Here is a 20,533-nt window from a genome sequence, read left to right as displayed (position 1 = left end):
CCATGGATCTGCACCTGGAAAGTCTCCACTCTGCAGGGCACAGGCCTGGGCAAGGTTGTATGGAAGACCAGCAGTTGCCCATGCTGCAAGTCTCCCCTCTCCAGGACACCAATGTTGTCCAAGGGAAGGGCATTAGGACCCATATAGCTTGGCACCAGTGTCGTCGCAGAGCAATGTGTGATTAAGTGCCTTGCTCAATGACACAACACATTCCCTTGGCTGGGGCTCGAACTCATGACTTTCAGGTAGCTAGTCCAATGCCTTAACCACTTGGCCACATGCCCACATGTGGCTAAGTTATGTGCCTGGCTATGTTAACTACAACTTGAATGGAGATCCAACCACAATTTGCATGCCACATCCCCTGCAAGAGTCAACCGAAAGCAAATTAAGAAATGTACTGGATGATGCCACAACAGTGTTTAAGGATAACTTTGGAAACCTCAAACATACCAAGGGTAAAATGGTGTTAAATGAAAATGCCACACACAAGTTTTACCAAGCCCATCCAGTTCCTCATACCATCTGTGATAAAGTAGTTAGTGAGCTGAAGGAATTCTTTCTAAGATTGAGTGGAGCCCATGGGCAATGCCAGTGGTCCCAGCAGCCAAGAAGAATGGGATTGTCAAGATCTGTGATGATTTTAAGGTCACTATCAACCCAGTACTGAAAATAGATCAATATCCTCTGGTTGACAGAATATTTTAATATTTGAGTAATATTATAAATATATTGTTTGATTAAGCATTCTTGTTCATTTAAAGAATTCATTACGGGTTTTATGTAAAAGTATATGAATGTCCACCATCATCATGCAAGCACATCATATATGCGTGCCTCACTAACATTAAAAAATCTAAAACATGCATCCCCAGCTCCATATTTCCATTCATTAGCTTTGTGTTTCTCAGTTACTAAACATAACAAGAGAAGTAAAAGTTTCATCAGTACAAAACCTGACGCCAGAGAGAAGGCTTGTGTTGTTACGTAGGGGCAGCCTTTGTGATGGAGGATTGAGTCTGATTGAAGTTCAAAGATTATAGATTGTCCAGATCAGCTTCAGGCATATGTGGGTGGAGCATTTTTTTTAGGATTTGAAGCTTATGACAAAGCACTAAAATAAAGATTTTTCTTCTTGAAGACTAGTAGGTTGAAATTGTTGCTCATTCAAGACTGTCTACCCTAAAGAGAGTGGTAGGCAATAGAAATAGGAGTAGAGCCATATTATCATTAAAGCAGAAAATAGTTGGTCAATCTTGACCCACTGCAATTTACCTACGGTCAAAGTAGGTACATGATGATCTCCCTGGCCCTATACTCATCCCTGGAGCACCTGGACAGTAAAAAGTCTTATTTATTGACACAAGCTCATCTCCAAACTCTTAGACCTAAAACTCAACACCTCCGTTTACAACTGGATCCTTGTCTACCTGACCAACATACCACAGACAGGGAGGGTAGGCAGCAACACTTCTGCCACGATAATTCTCAACACTGGTGTCCCACGAGGCTGTGTCCTCAGCCCCCTTTTCTACATCCTAAACACTATTACTGTGTGTCTAGATTCTGTTCCAACTCCATCTATAAGACCATAAAACCAAAAGGCATTGGAGCAGAATTGGGTCACTTGGCTCATCAAGTCTGCACCACCATTCCATCATGGCTGATTTATTATTCCTCTCAACACCATTCTCCTGCCTTCTCCCCATAAACTTTGATGCCCAGACTGAGCTAGAAATGATCAAGCTCCACTTTAAATATACTCGATCACTTGGCCTCAATAGCTGTCTATGGCAATGAATTTCACACACTCACCACCACCTGGCTAAGGAAATTCCTTCTAATCTCATTTCCAAATGGATGTCCCTCTACTCTGAGGCTGTACCCTTTGATCCCAGATTCACCCACTATAGGAAACATCCTCTCCACATCCACTCTGTCTTAGCTCTTCAACATTTGGTAGGTATCAATGAGATCAACACCTCAACTGCAGCGAGTACAGGCCCAGAGCAATCCAAAGCTCATACATTAACCCTTCCATTCCTGGAATCATTCTCATGAACCTCCTCAGGAAAAGCACATCTTTTCGTTGATAAGGGGTCCAAAACTGTTCACAATTCTCCAAGTGCAGTCTGACCATTGCTTCATAAAGCCCCAGAATCCCATCCTTGCTCTTATATTCTAATCCTCTTGAAACGATTGCTAACATTCCATTTGCCTTTCTTACCACTGACTCAACCGGCAAGTTAATCTTTAAGGAATTCTGCACAAAGACTTCCAAATCCTTTTGCACCTCTGATTTTTGAATTTTCTCCCCATTTAGAAAATAGTCTATACCTTTATTCCTTCTACCAAATTGCACGATCATACACTACTTCCCTGCAATATATCCCATCTGCCAATTCTTTGCCTATTCTACCAATCTGTCCAAGTCCTTATACAGGTTCCCTATTTCCTCAATACTACCTGCTACTTTACCTATATTTTTATCATTGACCACAAGTCTATCAATTCTGTCATCCAAATCATTGACATATAACATGAAAAGAAGTGGTACCAATTAAGACCCCTATGGAACATCATCTGCAGCCAACCAAAATATTTATTCCAATTCTTTGCCTCCTGCCAATCAGCCCAACTTCTCTCCATGCTAAAATCTTTCCTGTAATACCATAGGCTCTTGTTAAGCAGCCTCATGTGCCGCATCTTGTCAAAGGCCTTCTGACATTCTAAGTAAACAACATCCACTGACTCTCTTTTGTCTATGCTCTTGGCAAATTTTTCTATAGAAGAGGTTTGCCATTGCCTTCTTCTGGGCAGTGTCTTTACAAGATGGGTGACCACAGCCATTATCAATACTCTTCAGAGATTGTCTGCCTGGCGTCAGTGATCACATAACCAGGACTTGTGATATGTACCAGCTGCTCTTACGACCATCCACCACCTGCTCCCATGGCTTCAGGTGGCCCTGATCGGGAGTGGGGAGGGGGCAGCTGCTTCACCTTCCCCAAGAGTGACCTGCAGGTTAGCAGAGGGAAGGAGCACCTTACACCTCCTTTGGTAGAGACGTATCTGACCATGCCACCCGATTTCGGTCCCTACACAGGACCGAAAGAAGCTGCAGAGGGTTGTAAATTTAGTCGGCTTCGTCTTGGGTACTAGCCTACAAAGTACCTAAGACATACTAAAGGACTGGTGTCTGAGAAAGGCAGCATTCATTATTAAGGACCTCCAGCACCCAGGGCATGCCCTTTTCTCACTGTTACCATCAGGTAGGATGGACAGAAGCCTGAAGGCACACACTCAGCGATTCAGGAACAGTTTCTTCTCCAATGCCATCCGATTCCCAAATGGACATTGAATCTTCGGGCACTACCTCACTTTTTTAATATACTGTATATTAGTTCTGTTTTTGCATAAATTTTAATCTATTCAATATACATATACTATAATTGATTTACTTATTTATTTACATTTACTTTTTTTCCTTCTAAATTATGTATTGCATTGAACTGTTGCTGCTAAGTTAACAAATTTCAGGTCACATGCCGGTGATAAAAAACCTGATTCTCATTCTGATTCTATATGCGGCACGTTCTTAATCGGAATTGTGCAAACGAATTTCTAGACCCAGCTCCGCATTCTTCTCTCTCCTTTCTTCTGAACACAAACAGAAAGAAACTGACGGGGACCTTGCTTGCTGCTTCTATCAGGTATTGCGTCAGTTTCCCTACAGCTCACGGAGCATCGTGCAGACATGGGAAGAATGACGCGGGCAAATGACCTGTGTGTTTGCTTGCACGTATTTAATCATAATATGAAATATTGGTCCATAAATCTTCCAGCAAAGTCCATTGTGAATTATGTATGTGAATTTAATCAAAAACATATACACAGCATATATTTACAAATTCTACCTATCTTTGTTTGGCACTTAACATGCATACAGAATGAGACTGTCAGGCATCAGTGGGTGTATTACACAGCCATGCAACACACGCTGTGAAGCTATTGTCATAATATTCTTTTGTGGTCATGCAGACTGATGTACGCCTTATCTGGAGAGCAGGGTGTTTGCGAAAGTGAACTGTGCAGCTCCAGAATCAGTGGGATTGGCCCTTCAGTCCAAAACCTGTCTGTTGTTAGGCTCTCTCTTCTACACCAGATATGTCACTGTTAATGTACTTTGAGACATTGTACCTGTGTCTGGCAGCAGGCAGTAACAAGAAAGGCATTGCTCAGCATAAAAAATTCAAGACCTTTTCTATCATACTCAACTCCTTTGGTCTTGGGTGCAGGCACTGCCAGAGGTGCCTCATAAAGTTGGGTGTAGTCTTCCAGATAATTTTTTGCAGAAAATTCTCTCAAGTATGGAGTCAGAACGGATTGGCTGAATTGAGCTTGTAGGAGTGAGTCATGTGAGCAGTGGCCCCACTCTAGTTCCAAAGTCAAGTTCAGGTTTACAGCTGTGTGCACAAGTTCGTATATGTGCAAGTGCAATAAAAACTTATCGCAGCATCACAGGCACATAGCGTCATATAAACTGCATAAATGTCAAATTCATGCAATTTTACAAGAAGAAAAGTACAATTAGAACAAAGAAAATCTAAGTCCATTTTAGTGTAAAGTGATCGAAGTGGTCTTTGAGTAGCTAAGCTGCAATGATTCGTGATTTGCTAGATGAATCTAGAACTAAATGGTTGAAGGGAAATGACTGTTTTTGAACCTGTTAGTGTTGGATTTCAGGGGGCCATACTGCCTGCCCGAGCATAGCTGTGAAAAGATGGCATAGCCCAGATGGTGGGGATCTTCAAAAGTCAAAGTTCAATGTAAATTTACTATCAAAGTACCTATATATCACCATATGCTACCTTGAGGTCCATTTTCTTGCAGACACAGGAAACGCAACAGAATCAATGAAAAACTACACACAAAGAATGTTCAAATACAAAATAATAATAACAAATAAATAATTCATGAATATTCCAGAAAATCGCCTATATTTTATTAATCTTCAGCTGATTGAATTACCTACTCCATGTGAAAGCAGAACAGGAATTTAACGCTCAGAAATCTGAGTCTCTTGATATACTGGGTAAGTCACTGGATTTTCCTTAGAGTCACTCGAGAGTTACTAAATCTGCTGAGCAGTTCCAGTTTCTGAGAATATCTTTACTCCTGCGTCTCTGGAATTTACAGTTAATTTGCTTTCAATTGTGCGAAGATGACTTGTGGTCAAGCAGAAAGACAATTTCATACATTAAATATTAAGCTCTGAGGCATTACAAGGTTTTAGATGTGTGTGTTTCTGAGTGCCGAGATCTTTGGAAACCATTTATTTTCTTGTTCAGTGTCTTTCCGTTTCAAAGTCAAAGTTGAGTTTACTGTCATAAATACAAGTACCTGTGTGCACAGATGCAATGAAAAACTCACCTATAGCATGATGGTAGGCACATAGCATCAGCTAAACATTACTCACAAGAGAATTAACAACCTAAATTATAAAGTAAAATTATACAAGAAATGACCTAGTTAGAACAACAAAAACACGAGGTCTGTTGTAGTGTAGTGTCTGCAAGGAAATGGATCTCGAAGTTGTATATGGAGACATTAACGTACTTTGATAATAAGTTTACTTTGAACTTTGAAATGGTTTAATTGGTCAAAGTATTGCTATACTAAGGTAGTGATTAGGGATGTGCAGGTAGGTTCAAGAATTCAAGAACTGAATTAGTTGTAGGAAATGGCTGTTCTTGAACCTGCTGCCATGGGACAGGTACCTTCTGCCTGATGATAGCATAGCCTGGATGGAAGGGGTCTTTGATGCTGATTTCTTGAGGCTACACCTCCTGGAGATACTCCAGATGGTGGGAGGGATGTGACCATGAAATGTTGGACAGAATTCATTGCTCTCTGCAGCTTCTTACATTCCTGCACATGCAAATTTCTGAACCAGACTATGATGTAACCAGTCAGAAATCTCTGAGCAGCACACCTCAGGAAGTTTGTTGGGGTGGTCAGTGACACACTGAACCTCCTTAAACTACAAAAGAAGCAAAGCTTCCTTCTGATTGAATCTATGTGCTAGGCCCAGGGCATCTAATCGACTAATGGCTAGGAATTTAAAGCTGCTGACCCTTTCCATTGTTGATTTATCACTGTCCTTCTTTCCCTTCCTGAAGTTAATCATCGCTACTTTTAGTTTTACTGAAGCTGAAAAAGAGGTTGTTGGGTCTTGGGGTTAGCACATGTGAGAGCAGGGGGCTAAGGACATCACCTTTCTGCAGAGTTCATATATATATAGTGACGAGAATACACATAAAATTAAGATGTTTGCTGGCCTGGGTTAGCATCAGTGGCATCAGCAAGTGGTCTGCCACCTGTCCTCAGGGGAAGGAGAGATGAGGAACAATGGAGCAGCATCTGGAGATGTGTAACGAAGGGACGGGAGAGAGAGCTGTCTGGAGCGGCTCCCCCTTTGAACCCTGAACTGTTTGAAGTGATGGACAGGCGATCTGGAGATGTGTAATGAAGGGACGGGGGAGAGAGCTGTCTGGAGCGGCTCCCCCTTTGAACCCTGAACTGTTTGAAGTGATGTACAGGCGATACCCCAGCAGGGGGATAAAAAGGGACAGGTTCACTAAGGCAGGACACACAACACCCGAGGTAACGAGACCCTGGAAGCGGTGCGCCTCTCACGAGTCGGTGGGAAGTATCGGACCTTAAACGCACAGGGTGGAAAGGTACGATCAGCGGGAACCCGGTGTGTGTCCACCCTCGCTTGGGTGCCGGGTTCACAGCAGAGGATCGACCGCATCTGGAGGAGGGGTCACATCGGTGACCTCAGGTGACATCTCAAAGGACCCGCCCGGAAGCTGCTTGTGAGCAATATCGCCGGTCTGTGAGTGGAAGCCGTGTCTGAATGATCAGTCGTTCCCGTTCTCTCTCTCCCTCCCCACCCCACTGTCCATCGCCATGGCAACGATTACTGCGAACTGAACTAAATTGGACTGAACTTTTGTGTCACTTTGAAATTTGGTCATTTACCCCTAGACAACGATAGAGCTTGATTGATGCTGTTATCTTAATTCTGTGCACATGTGTGTTTATCATTGCTGAACGGTTGCATTTATTATCCTTTCGATTACTGTGTTGCTTGTTTCTTTAATAAAACTTTCTTAGTTCTAGTAATCCAGACTCCAACTGAGTGATCCATTTCTGCTGGTTTGGCAACCCAGTTACGGGGTACGTAACAATATGTGTCCATGTTTTCTTCAAAACAGAAGGCCACTGAGCCCATGAATTCTACACCAAATGCCTGTAGAATTTTGCAGACAATATTTAAGCAGCCATAATTTCAACTTCTCTCATTTTTCCCAATTTATATAGTTTCCTCATGTTCACTCTTCTCCTCTCAGGAAATTTGACTCCCGGCAATTCAGCATTTTTCTACCTAAAATGCTTTCAAGGATTCAAAGTATATTTATTATCAAAGTATGTATACAGAATACAACTGTTTCATCCTCCTGCAGGCAGCAAAACAAAGAGATAATCAATGCAACATTAGGGAGGTCACTCAAGATCCACGCTCAAAAAGACTTCATACACCTCTTCAGTTCTGCTAAAGGCAAAATAGCCATACACATTAACCTGTACTGCAGCCATTCATTGACTGCTTCCATTATAGTATTGCTTCATACAGTCAGGAGCACCTAGATATGAGCCTGAAGTGCCTCTGCAGCCTCCAGACTCGAACGTGCCTCATGCAAACATCGAGGCTCATCATCACCATGTCCATGTTGCACTGACTCTTGGGAATTCTCTCTCACTGCTGCAGTCACTCATTAAATAGCAACGTCCTCTCTGACTAGAAAAGTGCCAACAGCTGAAAGCACTTATCATAGGTCAACATTATACATAGATATCCTTGAAATGTACGAAGCACAAATTGATTCCAGCAGTGAGCTCGCAGTTCACTTGCACCTGAGTTGGAGCTGGGATATTGAGGGATTGTAATCGCCGTATGAAGAGTTGCAGAGTTGGAGCAAAGGACTGAGCCTGCTGTCGGGAGCTTTCTCTCAGGCAGGAAGTGAGGGTAGAGATAGCAAGAAGTGACAAAAAAGATCGAGGTAGCAAACGGGAGGTGGTATTGGGTGATAGGAGTTGTATAGAGGAAGGCGAATGGCAAGGTTCTTTGGAAACAAAAATATAATCAACAAATTGAAGATTATAATGGCTTGGCTTAACACCCAGTGATGAAGGCAGTAGATAGGAGCTAAATAAAATAAGGAATAAAGAGATTACAGTATTACTAAGCTTTAAATGTGGACCTGTTTCTGATATCAATCGAATTAGATTTGGAATAAATCATTGGGAGATATTGTGAGTGCAAGACCCTTAAGTGACAGGGGTACTCTTAGTGTTTTCTAAAGATAGTAAACAGTGTGAGAAAGCTTTGGGAGGAAGGAAAGTAACACCAGGAAAATATATTGAACAACACTGGTTTTAGGGAGTAATCACAGGAGAGCCTCCAGATGTATCCATGGACCAAGTTAAAAATAATTTAGTCGGGGAAAAAGTTGCGGACACTAAATGTTTAAAATGATTTTGTGGTGGAGTTAGAACAGATCAGTTACTGGTGCTGATTAAATTTGATGGAAAAAGGTTGCTGGATAGGGTTAATTGAGGTTATTTGAGTTATATGGTTCAAGACTACGTGCCACCCCAGCTGAGTCGCTTTCAGTTCAGAAGTTTAGTCATGTAGCTGCTGTATGAAGAGGTAAAAAGCTGTACGGTAGATGTGGTGGGGAACATGGTTATGGCAGGTGGGTGGAGATGAGTCCATGGCCAGATCGGCCATGATCTTATTGAATGGCGGAGCAGGCTTGATGGGCCAGATGACCGACTCCTGCTCCTATTTCTTATGTTCTTATGGAAATTGAGGAGAAGGCAGTAGGCTAAAATGTAACAACCTTGGAGGGGAACATAACTCTGTTCGTACAGGGTGTTCTGTATTTAAGCAAGCTGTCGAAGTGTAGCATGTTCAAGTGGAAATGGGTAGAACACAGTGTCAATAGGACCCATTCATATCAAAAAAAGTGATAGATTCAAGTCACTGTGTAAAGTGCATGAATTTATAAGAAAAGATTTGTTAAATATTGATAAACAGACGTTTGTCACTTTCATGGCAGATGTGGTAAATTGTACAGTACAAACCAAAAGTCGGACAGAAAAAAATTAAAATATATTTAAAACTACTGAAAATATGTTGTTGTCATCATTACGTGCCACATCCTATTATGAAGGCAGTCATGGTCTTTGAACATGATTGTTCTTGGTAAATTATTCTGCAGAAGTGGTTTGCCATTCCTTTCTTCTGGGCAGTCTTTACAAGACAGGTGACAGCAGCCATTTTCAATATACTTCAGAGATTGTCTGCCTGGCACCAGTGGTCACATAACCAGGACTTGTGATATGCACCAGCTGCTCACACGACCATCCAGCCCTGGCTCCCATAGCTTCACATGACCCTGATCGGGGGTGGCGGGGGGGAACCAAGCAGGTGCTGCACTTTGCCCAGGGGTGTCCTGCAGGCCAACAGAGGGAAGGAGCACCTTACACCTCCTTTGGTAGAGACATACACCGATCTAGAGATTTTTTTAAAAACTTAACTCGAGGAGCTATTAATGATGTTTTACAAAGAGCAGTAAATGACATTCAGACCTCCTAATCACACCCCAGTCATAATCAACTAAGCAGGTGAGCACATTAAGAGCCTTTTTACACTTCCCTAGAATTTTATTCACGTGCACCTTCCATGTTAGCCTTGTGTCCATCCACATACATAGAAACTTTACTATTGACTTTTACCATATAACTTAAGATCAATTGTGTGTGTAATTTTCCTTTTAAAACAAAGAACTTGAGTCTTTGCAAAGTTTAAACCCCCACCCAAATCCCCAGTCCTTTACTTTGTTAAAAGCTGCCTGCATTTTCCTAACTATATAATTTTTATTCTTGCCTCTCTTCCACATCATCAGCATATAACATTTGAGCCAACATTTAAGAAAATATCATTCATCATAATATTGAAAAAGAGTGGGCTGCACTCACTCCCCTGTGGAGCCCATTCTCAATCTCATACTCCTTATAGAATGTTGTTCCCACCCTAGCTTGAATCTTACTGTCAAGTAAAAAAATCTTGAATCCTGTTGTACATTCTACAATCTATTCCCATCTTTTCAATTTTAATCAATAATCCCTGTATGAAAACGTTCATAAACTGCTACCACTGATTCTTTATTAACTTGGATCTTATGAATATTAGGTTCCAAACTTAACACAGATTCCATGGTTATCCTCCCTTTCCAAAATCCAGATGGGTATACAGTTAATTTTCCACTATTTCCACAGAATAAGAAAACCTTGCTCTTGCTATTCATTCCATTATCTTACATACTTGTGAATCTTTATAATTTTCTTCCAAAGGGAATCATGGCGCCTCAATTGTTGAGTATAATCATGACAACCATTGAAAGATTTTTTTTGGATATTAAGGCATATTAATACAATCATTGTGCTGCAGTGAAAGATTAACCAAATGATGGACCAAATGCAAGTGAATGAATGGACCAGTCCTGCTTGGATTTCCGAAGTTCTTATGTTGGGCTGAAACTGATGTAGAGCAACAATGCAGAGTGAAACCTAACAGTATTCTCTGTGAACCTCATAAATAAAGATTTGTCTTTATGGGGCTTTCTCAGTACTTGGCTGACAATTAACACTATTTTAACTCCAGTAAATTACAATAAAACTATTTCTCACCTGTTATATATGGGCAAAGTCTTCTGAAGAAATGTACCAAGTCACATTTTCTCCGGTGGCTTGCCTGCTCTTACTTTTGCTGGCAAGAAATTTTAACTTTCTGACTCTTAAGACCATAAGACCATTAGACATAGTAGCAGAATTAGGCCATTTGGCCCATCGAAACTGCTCCACCATTCAATCATGGCTGATCTTTTTCTCCCCTCCTCAGCCCCACTCCCTGACCTCTTCCTTGCAGAGTGAATTATCTGCAATTTGACTTAAATATTTAGAAAGAAGAAGGAATGTCAAAATCTTCCAGAAAGTTACTTCTTGCACATGTTAAAAGGCAGACAACAATAATAGTTTTAATCACTGATCGGTACAGTGAAAGGCTTGAGATACATAGTTTCTAAGGCATGTTAATGGAGCATATCAACTGAAGGAAGAGGAACTCTCCCAAATTGGTAATTAAACCAATGCCTGGGAAACTAAAATGTTCCCAGGCCAGGTCAATGCCAGAAGCCACATGCCCTTGTGGCTCGAGTTGTATATTTCTACAAATATTTGTTTCCTAAAAGTAACCTCATCCTCAGTGTACTGTAACTTTTAAAGTTAATGCTGACTGGAACATACCAGAATCAGAATCAGGTTTAATATCGCCAGCATATGTTATGAAATTTGTTGTTACGCAGGAGCGGTATTTGCAATACATAATAATAAAAAACTGTAAATTACAGGATACGGAAGAAGACTGGTGACATAGAAATCGCACATATTGTTACCTAAGTCCAGTTACACTGGCTAGTCATTTCTGGGCAGCGTGGTCCAGTACTTCCCTCACAGCCCTAATCTTGTTATCAAATTAGAAATCAGAACCAAACTCAGTGAGATTCAAAGCTAAAGGTTACATCGACAACTTACTTCCTGAATGTGTGGGCCCTCTGGAACAAACCCAACAGCTCCACTGATCTGTACACGAGGGATATTCATAACTAAGTTGGCGGAAAGTATTAGGGGTGTTAAGACCTGAAGAAGGGTCTCAGACTGAAACGTCAACTGTTTACTCTTTTCCATAGATGCTGCCTGGTGTTCTGAGTCCTTCCAGCATTTTGTGTATGTGTTGCGTTAGTGTGGTAGTGGGTTCAATGTCCATCCAAAAATCTAATGGCAGATCATTCTGAATCATTAAATGTGAGCCTTTAAGCTCCTGAACCTCCTCCCTGATGGCAGCAAGAGGGCATACCCTGGGTGATGGGGGTCCTTAATGATAGATGCCGCCTTTTTGAGGCATTGCTCCTTGAAGATGTTCTGGATGCTGGGGAGGCCAGTGCCCATGATGGAGCTGACTGAGCCTTTTGATTAAGCATTGGGAACCTGGTTTCTTCCATAACTTCTCTGTCATGGTATTTAATGCGGCTAAATAGATTTGCCAAGACTCATATTCATACCCTGCTGGGCCCTATAGTAAATGAAAACCGATGAAAATTGGCAAATATCTTTGAGGCACAGCTGCTGAACCTGTTGTGAATGAACATTTGATCCATGGTTGAACTCCTGCTGATGAAAAGATTATGTAACATGAATGAAGTGATGCTACCATGTGAAAGGTGACGATACCAGACTGCAGGGAGTGTCTCCCGTCGTCTCTGGGTGAACCTGTGGCTCCCACTGCAGGGGGATCTATGGCAAAATCAGAATCAGAATCAGGTTTTATATATGCTGTGAAACTTATTTTCTTTGCAGCAGCAGTACAATGCAATACATAATAATAGAGGGGAAAAACCTATGAATTATAGTAAGTGGGGTGCTTCCAGGGTGCTGCATCGGCAAGTTTGCAGCGCTGGAAGCTCATGGCAGGGAGAGTTTCTCCCTTCAACCGTCTGCGTGAGATGATGGGACTTTCGAGAGACTTTGAGACTTTTTTTTACCGTGCCCATGGTCTGTTCTTCATCAAATTACGGTATTGCTTTGCACTGTTGTAACTATATGTTATAATTATGTGGTTTTTGTCAGCTTTTCAATCGGTTTGTCTTCTGTTTCTGTGATATCATTCTGGAGGAACAAACTGTATCATTTCTTAATGCATGCATCACTAAATGACAATAAAAGAGGACTGCGTGTCCTCATAATCTAATCTAATCTAAGTATATATATATATATATATATATATATATATTTATATATATTAAATAGTTAAATTAAATAAGTAGGAGGAGCTTAGGAGGAGACAATGACTCCTAACTGCGACTCCATTGCTGGCATCTTTGGAAACAGCTCTACTTCCATCTCTAATACCTTTATTTTTTGCTTTCAGGGTTCTTTTGAAGACCCTGACCTGGAGTTAAGTGCTGACTTCGGTTCTTCGTGGGAATGGGACCGTCCTCAGGGTTTCACGACATGCCGTTATGCGATATACCAAGGACGAGGCCTCAGAGTTCCGGGATCTCGTGGCTCTGGAGATGGGCAGACCGAAGGTCGGTGCCTCTGCAGGAAATCGGTGTGTCGTGGGAGACGGAAGATCGAAAGCAGGAGGCTGGCTGCTGGCTGTGTGCCCACAGACCCAAGTTCTTTGGAAATAGAGCTCAGAAAAGCGACGCAACAGACTTTTAACATCGTAAATCAGTGAGTTGTTTATAATGTCTCCCCTCTCACTGTGGAACGACAACACCTCTTTTTCCCTTATTAAGGAGAGAGAGAGAGAGCCTGTGGTATGTCGGATACCAGGTGAACGCGTAGTCTTTGGGGTACTGCAAGTCTGTGTCTTTGCTGATGCTTTGCTGCACACTTGAGTGCTCGGTTGTGGGTGCCGATGCTCTTTTTTTGCTGGTGGGGGAGGGAGGATTGTTGCTTTGCTGCTGCTTACACGTGAGAGAGGGGAGCTGGGGGGGTACTTTGGGGTTCTAACATTTATCTGTCATTCATTCTTTGGGAGCACTCCCCTGTTTTTGTGGATGGTTGCAAAAAAAAAGTATTTCAGGGTGTATATTGCATACATTTCTCTGACATTAAGAGTATATTTGAAACCTTTGAAAATAGAAATTAAAAAGTAGTGAGGTAGTGTTCATGTGTTCAATGTCCATTCATGAATCGAATGACAAAGGCGAAGAAGCTGTTCCTGAATCATTGGGTGTGTGTCTTCACACTCAGATCATCAAACTGACTCAAAATCCAAGGAAGGAGAAACTATCTTTTCTTCCCTCTCAACATGGCAGCTGATATATGGCTGGAATAGTAGTCAGTTGAGTCATGCAAGCTCACAGATGTATGGCATGCACCACAAACCTCTTCCTTGATGATGCAGCTAATTTGTATGAACAGGGAGTGATACGCCTTTGTCCAGTTGCGTCATTTATTACGGGTTCCAGCAAGCTACGAATATGTATCTTGGCAAATTTATTTAGCTGCATCAACTACCATGACTGAGAGATCATGGACAAACCAAGTTCCCAGGTTTGTCCAGATTCTAAAGAGCACACTGCGATCAATGCCGGCATTACACACTACACTAACACTGAATCAAAGGCTCGCCAACTTCCTCCTTCCATTTCACATTGCAGCACAATCTACAGCCAACAACTCCCCAGCTACGCTGTTCCTGGGTCGTCATCCCTTGCGTTCATGCTTGGATCTCCTCAAACCCAATCTCAGTAGGAGTATGCAGAACAAACAGCTGAGGCAAATCGAGGGCTCCTCAAACAAGGAGGTGTAATGTTTCACTCCTGGACAAGCAGCCCTGGTGTGGGACGACAGAGATGTTCAGAAGTGGACACCTGGAAAGATCAAGGACGGAACTGGACCACGTCCCTGCACTGCGGAGATTGCATCTGATATCATCTGAAGATGACGCACTGATCACCTGAGATCAGAATCAATTGTTAGAGAAGAAAGGTGTCTAGGGCTGCCAGAGGAACTTCCTGCAGTTCCAGAGTGATCTCCTACAACCACTACCGAGGAGGTTCCAGAACCTGCAATTGTTTCACAGCTAAAGCAGAGTGAACACTACCAGAACTCCCTGCCCCCCCCAATCAGGAAAGACGTTATCCCACAAGAGTAGGAAACCTTCCACAGCAGTTAAATGTTTAGGGTTGAGTGGGACAATTTAAAGTTTACAATGCTGCAAGTGTCCATATAGTAGTTGTATTATATTGTATACTGTATAAGATGACAAGAGAGCAATGAGTTACATGTTTGAGCTGAGATGCATTCTGTATTGACTTGGAGTATATAGCTAAGCAGGAAGGAGAGTTGTGTATCCAATATTTCAGTAATATTGTAAATTTATTGTTTGTTTAAGCGTTCTTTGTTTACATTTTTATTACTGTTATATGTAAGAAGTATGTGAATGGCATACGTCATTACGCCAACACGTCATATGTGAGTGCCTCACAAAGAAGAAAGTGTAACTACGTAAATATTCCCCAGCTCCTGTATCTTTATACAGAAATTGGCTACAAATGTTGGTTCAATAGACACTCCGTGCATTTCTAAATCCCATTATTTGTATATTTCAGTACCAATCATAATACATGTTTCACATATTAATAATCAATTAAATCCACCTTTAAAGGCCAATAATACCTGAGCATTAGCAAAACAACAGTGCAATAGTTTTGCCCAAGAACTCTTCATTAGCATCTTGTCTTGGTGTGGTCACTGACCTTGGTTTCCAGGCTTGAACAGAAAAGCTGTACAAGAGTTAGGCTTTCAAGGGCCATGTTTCAGCCTGGGTGAGTGCACTGTGTCTGCACACTGACTCTGTCTGTTTATCATCTTGACTTGTCGTCTTAGTGAACTTCCACACAGAGAAGAACTAGGTGCTAAGTTAAAGGGCAGGAGCTCCAAGTGCAACAGTCACAGGAGACACAAGCAATCAGACATTGGCAGTCAAGGTCACTGAGCCAAAATTACCTTACCATTGATTCTCTAAACAGGGTGCAGAAAGCAGTGCAGCCCATTGCAAAAGTCTGTGTCGTCTTTCAGTTGGGTGGAGAGAATAAAAATATGCTTCTTTGAGTTCCTGATCATACTTCCAAAACAGAAAACATGACGTTATTTCAGCATCCAGTACACTAATTGAGTGTTGCACGACATATAACATCACTCCATGCATGCTTTATATGTACAATGGGATGTGTTGTCCTGTAGTGCTGGGTTAAATTCTTCTGACTGTTCACTTTAAACAGAACAATCGTTTTTCTTTGATCTATGCCGAACACCACCAACATTCAATTGCATACCATTAGAAATATATAGCCCAATGTGATCCAGTTTCCTGGCAAACTTTCAGGGCCTTTCAATTTTTTTTCCCTCCCTCTCCCCTATTCTTCTATTCCCCACTCGGACCTTTTACCTCTTCTCACCTGCCTATCACCTCCCCCTGCGCCCCCTCCGCCTTCCCTTTCTCTTATTGTCCACTCTCCTCTCCTATCAGATTCCTTCCTCTCCAGCCCTTTATCTTTACCACCCACCTGGCTTCATCTATCACCTTCTAGCCATCCCTCTTCCTCTCCCCAGTCTTGAAGAAGGGTCTTGGCCTGAAATGTCAGCTGTTTATTCATTTCCATAGATGCTGCCTGACTTGCTGAGTTCCTCCAGTATTTTGTGTGCGTTGCAGTATTTACGAGGAGCAGATACAGTTACTTTCAGTCAGCTGCTGTCAGACTGAGTACTGAAGAAGCTGGGAATGTTCCTCGGGTTACCTTGAGGGATGTCCTGTAGCAGCAGTAATCACTTTGGGAACAGCAGCACAACCCTGCATACCCAAAGGAGTCAAGAGCAAAGGAGGTCTCATATAAAAGTAAGGATGTAATGTTGAGGCTTGATAAGGCACTGGTGAGGCCTCACTTGGAGTATTGTGAGCAGTTTTGGACCCCTTATCGAAGAAAGCACATGCTGACATTGGAGAGGATTCAAAGGAGGTTCACAAAAATGATTCTGGGATGAAAGGCTTATCATATGAGGAGCGTTTGATGACTCTGGGCCTTTACTCACTGGAATTCAGAAGAATGAGGGGTAACCACATTGAAACCTATCGAAAATTGAAAGGCCTCGATAGAGTGGATGTGGAAAGGATGCTTCCTATGGAGGGGAAGTCTAAGACCAGAGGACACAGCCTCAGAATAGAATAGAGGGATGTCCATTTAGAACAGAAATGAGCAGGAATTTCTTTAGCCAGAGAGTGGTGAATCGGTGGAATTTATTGCCACAGGCTGCTGTGGAGGCCAAGTCATTGGGTATATTTAAGGCAGAGGTTGATAGATTCTTGATTAGTCAGAGCATGAAGGGATACAGGGAGAAGGCAGGAGATTGGGGCTGAGAGAGAAATGGATCAGCCATGATGAAGTGGTTAAGCAGACTCAGTAACAGATGTAATGGGCCAAATGGCCTAATTCTACTCCTATATCATATGGTCTTATGGCCTTATCACATGTGGGTGACTTTCAATAGGGCGAGCTAGTTAATACTTACTCTGCCTGCTCTTGGCTCCTGCTGCGGCAGCTGCAATCTGTTCTCAGTAAAACAGGGAGGTGACCACAATGCTGCTCCCACAGCAGCTTGCTATTGTCAGAGGCTTGTTTCAGTGAAAGCTGTGGGAGGCGGGGTTACAATTCTGAAATGTATCCATTCCCTTTGCTCAATACTCTCTGAAGCCACCTCTGCATTCAATGGTGGGTCTAGTGAGAGAGCGAGAGATTAGGTTCACTGGCACCTAATCTTTAACGTCTCAATGTGACATAGAAGCAGAATGCAAGAAGCCACACACTAGCTACTGATCTACGTCATCCAAATCAGCAGGAAATGCAGCTAACCAACAGTGGACACCCTCGGCTTATGACAGAACACTAGTTTTAAAACTATGGTGTGTGACAGAAGCAATATCAGAATTTATTTTTTCCCTAATGGTCGCCATTTATGTCACAGGTGTAATATACCAGACATTCAAGAGTGACATTGGAGAGAGTTCAGAGAAGATTCATGAGAATGATTCCAGGAATGAAAGGGTTACCATATGAGGAGCATCTGGCAGCTCTTGGGCTGTATTCCCTGGGGTTCAGGAGAATGAAGGGGGATCTCATAGAAATATTTTGAATGTTAAAAGGCCTGAAAAGATTAGATATGGCAAAGTTATTTCCCATGAGAGGGGAGTCTAGGAAAAGAGGGCACAACTTTAGGATGGAAGGACGTCCATTTAGAACAGAGATGCTGAGAAATTACTTTAGTCAGAGGGTGGTAAATCTGTGGAATTTGTTGCCACAAGAGGCTGTGGAGGCCAAGTCTCTAAGGTAGAGATAGATAGGTTCTTGATTAGCCAGGGCATCAGAGGGTATGGGGAGAAGGCAGGGGAGTGGGGTTGACTGGAAAAATTGGATCAGCCCATGATTGAATGGTGGAACAGACTCGATGGGCTGAATAGTCTACTTCTGCTCCTATATCTTGTGGTCTTATGGTCATATGGGTGGATATAGATAAAGAGATACAGAAAGAAAGGGTGCAAGTGGAACCAAGCGGGGAGAGGGGAGGGAAGAGGTACAGGCAGAGGTGATAAGTGGAGATACAAGAGGTTACAGGTGCAAGAATCTGCTAAGTAGAGAAGGCAATAAGGGCCAGCAGATAGGGGAGCGATGATGGGCTGGTGGAACCAGATGGGCAAGCACAACTTAGCGATAGGGTTCTAGACGGGGAGGTTTGAATAGTGGGCAGAGGGAGAGGAAGTCTAAGTGGATCAGAAGGAGAGAGAAGCGTCCCCAAAGCAAAAGGAAATGCTTATGGAGTACAAAAACCAATGTTTTTGTCATTTGACCTTTTCTCGGCACCTTTCTCAATCCTGCTGAGAGCAGTGATGAATGATGTCAATGCTGAAACTGGAAAATTCAATGTTCATACAACTAGATTGTAGACTACCCAAGAGGAATATGTTGTTTCAGTTTGCATTTGGCCTCAAAGTGACAGGGCAGGAGGATGATCACAGACAGATCTGTGTGGAACTGCGAAGGGGAATTCAAGTGGCATAGAACTGGGGACTCAATGTGACCATTGCAGACAGAGGCAGGTGTTCCTTAGGACAGTCACATCACCTACTCCACTTGTAGTTGATGAGTTTGTGGGAGATGTATGCAAATTTTTGCCTAAGAGGGCTGTTTAGGTCCCTGGATTTTGGTAAGGAAGGAGGTGTAGCGGCAAGTGTGGCATCTCCCATTGTTGTAGGGCAAGTGCTGGGGGACTGAGAGATGGAAAAATGCAAATGAGGGCTCCCCAAAAACAACTGACTAGTGTGCTACATTGCAAAGGTCGCAGTGGACATTCACAGAGATGAGATTACCTACCTTATTAAACTTGATCAGGCATTTTCCATGTTCTAAAAGCAGGTAAATAAGACAGTTTTCCTTCTCCTGAACTTCTTCAGACCCTGTATTCACTTGTGCCACATATTTTCATAAAACTCTTATGTAAGTGAGAATAAGAAAACTTATATTCTCACTTTGCCTCAACTGCACGGCATCACAAAATATCTTTACAGTTTTCCTTCTGATGTACCACTATAAGCAAACTGCCTCCTGGTGGTGTGGAGACAAGATGTTGTTCCTTTGTCATGGAGTGAGGCTGAAGGAGTATACATCCCGAAGGAAGAGAATTCTTCTACATTGAATCAGTTCTGACCAATTTCACTCCTGAATGTAGAGGGGAAGATTATGTTTGGCATTCTCACAGAAAGAATATCTTCATTTATGATAGAGAATGGATTGGTAAATACATCTGTGCAGAAGGCAGGAATGCCAGGCTTCCCAGAATGCCTTGAACATTCTAGTATGATATGGCATACCATCCAGGAGTCAAAAAGGTTGAGAAGTTTGGCTTGATCTGGCAAATGCGTATGGTTCTGTTCCCCATCTCCTGATTGAGTTTGAGATGGAATTCCTATGGATTCTTGCTAAGGTGAGGAACTTTGTAATGCAGTACTACAACGATTTCCGGATGAGGTTTTCCGCTCAGCAGTTTACAACTAGGTGGCAGAGCTTGGATGTTGGAATCCCAATGGGATGTGCGATTTCACCCATCCTTTTTGTGTTAGCCATGGAGGTCATTGTGAGGGCTGCAGAATCAGTGGGACCAGGTGTCACACTTGATGGCGGAGAGGAGTTACCACCAATACGAGCATTCATGGATGATCTTATCCTTTTGGGTCCCAGCACGGAGACAGTGGAAAATGTACTATCTAGACTCAAGGAGCTAATGGATTGGGGAAGAATGAAGTTCAAGACCAAGAAGTCAAGGAGCCTTGTTCTTAGGAGAGGAAAGCTGGTTGACTTTCATTTCACCCTTTGTGGAGAGGAGATTCCATCCATTCAGGACCAACCAGTTAAGAGCCTTGGGCAATGGTACACAGAGGAGCTGAGAGACACCAAGAGGGTTCACGATACAGGAGAACAGATCAGCAGGGGTCTGATGTCTGTCGACAAGTGTGGTTTGCCTGGCAAGTTGAAGTTGTGGTGCTTGCAGTACAGACTGATGCCACGGATAATGTGGCCACTAACTGTCTATGAAGTGGCAATGTCCCATGTTGAAGCAATGGAACGGAAGATCAACAAGTATGTGAAGAAGTGGCTTGGAGTACCGAGCAGCCTCACCAATGTTGCAATCCACAGTAGCCAGACAAAGCTTACCATCCCAGTGCAATCCCTTGTGGAAGAGGTCAAGGTAGCCAAGGTAAGATCATTCTTGATGCTTC

This window comes from Mobula hypostoma, chromosome 6 (assembly GCF_963921235.1).
Source record: "Mobula hypostoma chromosome 6, sMobHyp1.1, whole genome shotgun sequence".
Taxonomy (NCBI): domain Eukaryota; kingdom Metazoa; phylum Chordata; class Chondrichthyes; order Myliobatiformes; family Myliobatidae; genus Mobula; species Mobula hypostoma.
This window is presented reverse-complemented; position numbering follows the sequence as displayed.